Here is a 6,199-nt window from a genome sequence, read left to right as displayed (position 1 = left end):
GGTAGATGAAGGTTTTACGTAGTATTTGATGACTAGTATTTAGTTGAGAATATATTTATGTATCTGTCAGGATGGCCGAGCGGTCTAAGGCGCTGCGTTCAGGTCGCAGTCTCCCCTGGAGGCGTGGGTTCGAATCCCACTTCTGACAATCACCTTTTCTTCATTTCCAAAGTACCCCGAAGTATAGATTTCCTTTTGAAAGTTGACTTGGCTTGACTAAAAGAAGGTCCCACGTTAGAAAAAACCTTCAGTTTTGTTTGCATTTTCTTTTTACTTTCACGTAGTGTTTGCAGTCTGGTATGGTGGGGCTCCTGAAAGGGAAGAGAGGAACGCTGCCTCGGGTGCAGCAAGCCCAGCGTCGAACTCAGAAGCTCGAAGGAGGTTCCCACGTGCAGGGACTCGCGTTCCGGGGGCTCCTTTAGGGAGGGCAGCGGAGCAGCGCCCCGAACAGCCTAGGGAAGGCCACCCCAAAGCGTCGAGTCTTACAGAAACAGTTGCTCCTTCGGAGTTTCCCCGACACATTTGTCGGAAACGGTCGGTTGAAGGCTGTTTCGAGCCTCCAATGACCTCTCAGCTCGGAAAGCAGGCCCAGTTGAGCGAATGAGGTGCTGGAAGACCGGAGCGAATTCCTTCCACGTCCCCGCAATGTGCTTGGCTCAGCTGAAATCGTGCTGCGTATATTGCAGGCGATGGTTTATGTGGTACCGTCTTCATTTGCAGCCCAAATGAACTAGCCTCAGCTAAACGCCACCAAGCAAAAAGCACAGCGTAAGTAGCGTAACAGCAGACGGTCTGGCGGTCTCCCTGATTTTCAATCGTGAACTTCAGAAACGAAAACGGATCAAGAAAGCTAACCGAGGCACCGCTGGGATTCGAACCCAGGATCTCCTGTTTACTAGACAGGCGCTTTAACCAGCTAAGCCACGGCGCCCGACGTTGCGTCATCTTTCACTGAAGGCACCCTCTGAAGAATCAATCTACTTTTGTGCCATTTTTTGACTGCTCCTCCCAGAATCAAAACAGTTCTGAGTTACTTTCCAACGGAGTTTTTTATGACTTTACCTTTGAGGTCCATGAAACGTACCAATGGGTGATTCTAGTCGTTTATGAATATCTGATTTTCGGGGCCTCCTGAAGCGTAGCTGTAGCAAAAACAATAACAGTTGGTCATATCGTTAAAAAAATCAGCTTTGTTGCAGAAGTCTAGAGTTCTTTTGATAGTAGAAGTATTCTCTGGAAGCCAAGGATCTGCAAACCTCAACCACTGATGCCTACTCACGGTTACTCCTGAAACAACCCCAGCAAAAAGCGCTGGGCTGGCTGCTGTTTTAATTTTCCGCAATGCCCCAGAAAAGCACTATGCTTGGGGATTATGGGAAATTAAAATAGTGCCTTCTAGACTCACCCTATCAATCGTGTTTACCCAGGAAGCACTGCTTCTGCTGTCTTGCAAGTCCTCCCAGGGCCCACGAATGCAAAAGGTCCTCCTTTCCACGAGGCCTTCAGAACAGTCCCGGAGCTTTGGCTGAAGAGAACAGATACCTTTCTCAAATACTTCCAATTTCTCGCTTTTTGATGCTGCCTTGAACAGTCCGGCTTTTTTTTTTCAGTTGCCAGACTAGTCCTGTAAATTATGTTAAAATACCCTAGTTTCAGTATATTAGCTTATGCTTTCTAATGGCCACTGTCGGTGCTTCTTGGTTTGTATTTTGAACGTGCTCCCACACAAACCCATATCCCTATCTTTAGGGAAAACAATGTCCAGATGAAAGGGGATGAATTTCAACCCAGAATTTTTCCAGCACAGCCTGTGACTGCCATGCCAGGTATCACTTTGATCTTTCTTGAGAAAGAGCTTCTTTAACAAAAGCGTCTGGAAGTGGCAATGCAAAATCCATTCATGCTCGTTTCTTCCCCTTTGCTTTGCTTTGCACCGTTACCGCGTGTGAAAACAACCCCAAGTTTTCTTGCAGTGGGGAAAACAATTTTTTCTTCCTTTTTCTTTTAGTAAATTGGAGACAGTCGAAATTACATGAATACTAGACCTGAAAATATAAATCCCGCTGCAGTATTGATTTTCTGGAAGAGGAAACATCTCAAGCGTGTTTGCAGAAGCGGCCGGTTAGCTCAGTTGGTTAGAGCGTGGTGCTAATAACGCCAAGGTCGCGGGTTCGATCCCCGTACGGGCCAGTTACCGTTTTGATCATTCTATTTTACCTCGTAGGAGCAAAACTTCTCATCAGGATACTTTTTGCTCCTCAATGGGAATTTTTGTTGGGCACTGTAAAGTTGTCCTCATCGCTGTCCCCTAGGATTTCTGCTCTTTCTATATAATTGCGACATGAAGCGTATAATTTTTTTAAAGAATCGTGTCATGTCTCAAATGTTCTACAGGATTTGTTTTAGTGGTGTATATTTTCCATCTCCAAGTTTTGTTAATCGTACCTAAAAGGTTGATTTGATTCCTATATCTATTGAGGATGGGAATCCTACTTTTAAAAAAGTACCGATAAAATGTAATACAACGGTTTTCCTTTTGTTTCAAATTACCCCCAAAACATTGGGTAAAAGTTTGCCGTGACTCGGATTCGAACCGAGGTTGCTGCGGCCACAACGCAGAGTACTAACCACTATACGATCACGGCGCGCCACCGCGGAGCTGCCATTATTTTTCTGCAAATAGCTATATCATAGTCTACTGGGAAAAAAGTAGCACTGCATTAATGTTTATCTCTATATGTGCATTTTTCTGGAGAAAAAACCATCAGCTGGGCAGCCGTTCGGCAAAGTTGTAAAGCTTTCTGGAGCTAAATATAATTGACATGCTAAATAACCTCTTTTTCTGTGCTTCCATGACATTTAGGTTGCTCGCCCCTGGAAGTAACTTTCCACTGAATTAAGTAGAGTTTAATTCTAAGTAGACAAAAATAGGATTGTGCTGCATGTCTTTGTGTTTGTCTGTGCTGAGTTTCTTTGGGAAAATAGAAAACAGAACGGCTTTAAAGGCATAAGGCATGTCCTAATTTCCTTTTAGACAGACAAAAGTTCCACAGTGCTCAGCCAGTTATAGTGGGAGTTGAAGGATTTCTATCTTTCTGCATAGAATTGCCCTCTCAAAGGGACTTTCCTTCTGTGCGTTACTAGAAGCAAAACTGCTCATCTTTCTCATACCCTATAGGTTCACTAAAAAGGCACTGTTCTTGAGTTTTGCTTCAAATTTAAGACAAACCAGGCATATTCATTTCAAAACAGTTTACTAGGGTAACAGTCTAATAATTTACTTACAATATGCAGGAGGCTTGAAGTGTCTCTCCGATCTAGGCCTTGCACTGTGCGGTAAAGCCCCTATGTGTGATGCACAGAGACCACGACCAAGAACAAGCCTGCCATTCTTTTGGTACTAGAAAGAAGAAAGCCTTCTAAGCTGAGGCACTTAAAGACATTATTTACTGATTCAGTGAGGAGGGCACCCAAGTCAGCTGTTCTAAATTTCATTATGTATTAGGTATTGCTTCAGTTGTAATATATTTAAATTTTAAATTTTCTTCTTTGGAGTAATTTTAGGATCTTATTGTATTATGGTCCTGTTTTAAGAATTGTTGTAGATCACCCAGAGAGCTTGAGGTACTGCATTGCATAGAAATAGAACAATAATGGGTTTGGGTGCACTGGCACCTTGATTCCTCCAAAAGAAAAGAGTCAGAGTCTACCTAACCTTCTGTTGTATGTACTGACAACTACTTCCCTCTTCAGGCAAAGAAACTGGATGACACAATTGGGTAAAGTATTTTAAATATTTCTGTGAATGATTTTTACTTCTTCACTCTTCCTTAAGTCAAAGTTGCCATGGAGAACTGCTTCTCACATTGCTTTTCATAATCCCATGATACTCATGGTCCAGATGAGGAACATTACGCCTGGTGCAAACTCGCTCAATGCCTGTAGCAAAAGAACGTGTGCTGCCAAAGAACCCCCATCTTCCCTGCTGCAACCACCTCCTTCCCTGCCACTGCTAACCCAGCCTGGAGCACTGCAGGGTAGGGCAATCGCATTTTCAGTGGTGCTGAGTTCTTGTGAAATCTTGGGACATGGATGAAATATAACAAGTGTGGGCCTTGTGCCAGAAACTCACCCAATTTCTAAAGCCAGGACAGGAAGAGGGCCAGCAGTTGTTCTGAACAGCCCCACCAGCCCCTTTCTCATGGCTTGGTAGGAAAGTGACTGGTTGGATTCTGTAGAGTGCCCAGTGGGAGTGCCGGTGGACTCTCAGGCGAGGGAACAGTAGAATGACTGCCTTTCTAGCTCCATGCATCTGGTCCACCCTGCTTCATGGGTGAGCCAGCCCTGCTCCACATGTTTGTTGGACTGCAACTGCTAGCACAGCCAATGGCGAGGAATATTGAGCTGGAGGTCCACTGTGTACTTGGAGCTGAATTTCCACCATCTCTGGCCATTAGCTGCGATAATTGAGAGCTGTAGTCCAACTTCATCTGGGGACCCAAGATGTCTTGAATCCAGAAGTCTAGAACAAGTCACATCCTTCTAGATTTGAGCCATGACAGTGTGTGAACAAAATGAATCTTTTCCCCATTCCTTGTATGAAAAAGCTAGTGTGGAAGTTATCAGCACTGTGAGCTTGCTCCCCCCTTTCTCCATTGAACTCTCCTGTTTCTTATACAGTTCTGTCATTTGCGAAAACTGAAAGTGAAACCAAGTAAGGTATAGTAGCTCATAATTTGCAAGTCAGAGAAGAGATCTAAGGCTTTAGGCTATAGGTTCAAAAGCAAGGATGGATTTCTTGGGTGTTCTCTCTTCTTCAACTTATTAACAGTCCAAGGATTTTTGACAACATTGTAATATTTAATAGATCAAAAAAGTTATTTTTAAATAACTAAAAATTAATTAGGCCATTTGTTCAAGGTACTGCGACTGAGCACAGTGTTCTTGTCCTGACTGATGGCCATCCTGATTGTGAAGGCGGCAGGAGTTGAGGGCGGGAGACAATAAAGTTTGCAAAAGAAATGTTCAGCATGGTTTCCAGAATATTTATGGTAGCAGGGTCAAATTGCAGCCCCATACATCATTTGTGTAATCACTTTACTAAATAAACTTTTAGGGTAGGTTCAATCAGATGCCCACCTTTGTTGCAATAAAACTTCTTTTAGCTGAAGACATCATTCATTACATGTTAAGCTGTGCTCTATATACTGACCCAGAGAATTTTGAGATCTTTGATATCACATGGATACAGGAATGCCTTGGCAGAAAGTTTTTTTCCCTTTTAAGTGATAGTGACAGCTATGTGACACCCAAAGTTGCTTTGTTTACTTTGGGAGCAAAACAGATCAGGGAGAACTAGACAAAATTGCTATAAACTGCACTGGAGATTTAGTGTTAAAGATTAATTTCTGTTCTTGGCTTAATTAGGCAGGGTTTTTTTTTAAAAAAAGATGTTTTTAGTACAAGAGCATTACCGAAAAGCAAAACAAAACCCTGCAGATGGCAAATACTATCCCCAGAAAAGAGGAAATCTCTCTCTTAACATACAGGAATGTCTTTTCTGGGATGTCTCCTATTATTAAAAATCTTAGATTAAGATTTACACTAGATAAATTGTATTGGTGGAGGTGGACTTTCCCAATCCAGCCTTCTCTCAAAAAACCTGGAGCCCCTAGAAAATATCAATCAAGAAATACTGTTGAATGGGGTTAACTGTGGCATTACAGTACACCCCAATATGAATAGGCACCAATATGGATAGTAGTACCCTTCCTTTTACTAAAGGCAGATTCTGTATTCAACTCAAACAAAATACTTGTTCTAAGTTTTAGCCCATTTGCAAACTACTATTCATAGAAATGATTCAGATAAACTATCTTAAGTTCATTTACAGATCCATCTTTACTTTAAGACCAAACCAGTAAGCTGGGTTTCTGGGGTTAAGGAAAATCAGGAAGAGAAGTATGGCTGCAACTTAAGTAGAAACGATAAACATAAATTTGTATGCCTTGAAAAACCTGAAATTACAAGGGTAATTAATCAAAATGTTTGATATTCAGCAGCTGCAAAGAAAAAACATATTGACAGATGGAAAACAATTCTCATCACTGCCATTTCAACATCTCCCTCTCCAAAAGTATTTGTTCACATTAGAAAATGAGTGTAGAGTGTTCCTTATAAAACGGTCTACAAAAATCTC

At 42.2% G+C, this 6,199-nt stretch overlaps 4 non-coding genes across 4 annotated transcripts; 2 read left to right on the top strand and 2 right to left on the bottom strand.

Annotated features, from left to right (window-relative positions):
• Nucleotides 1–65: 65 nt before the first annotated feature.
• On the top strand, nt 66–148 carry TRNAL-CAG. The gene has a single exon. It is a non-coding gene; the product is annotated as a tRNA-Leu (tRNA).
• A 709-nt stretch (nt 149–857) lies between these two features.
• On the bottom strand, nt 858–931 carry TRNAT-AGU. The gene has a single exon. It is a non-coding gene; the product is annotated as a tRNA-Thr (tRNA).
• A 1,185-nt stretch (nt 932–2,116) lies between these two features.
• On the top strand, nt 2,117–2,190 carry TRNAI-AAU. Its single transcript has one exon. It is a non-coding gene; the product is annotated as a tRNA-Ile (tRNA).
• Nucleotides 2,191–2,573: 383 nt separating this feature from the next.
• On the bottom strand, nt 2,574–2,645 carry TRNAH-GUG. Its single transcript has one exon. It is a non-coding gene; the product is annotated as a tRNA-His (tRNA).
• Nucleotides 2,646–6,199: the final 3,554 nt, after the last annotated feature.

The sequence above is a fragment of the Varanus komodoensis genome, unplaced genomic scaffold (genome assembly GCF_004798865.1).
Source record: "Varanus komodoensis strain SLA01 unplaced genomic scaffold, ASM479886v1 scaffold4, whole genome shotgun sequence".
Taxonomy (NCBI): Eukaryota; Metazoa; Chordata; class Lepidosauria; order Squamata; family Varanidae; genus Varanus; species Varanus komodoensis.
Note: the sequence above shows the minus strand (reverse complement) of the source record. Positions and strands in the feature narration are given on the sequence as shown.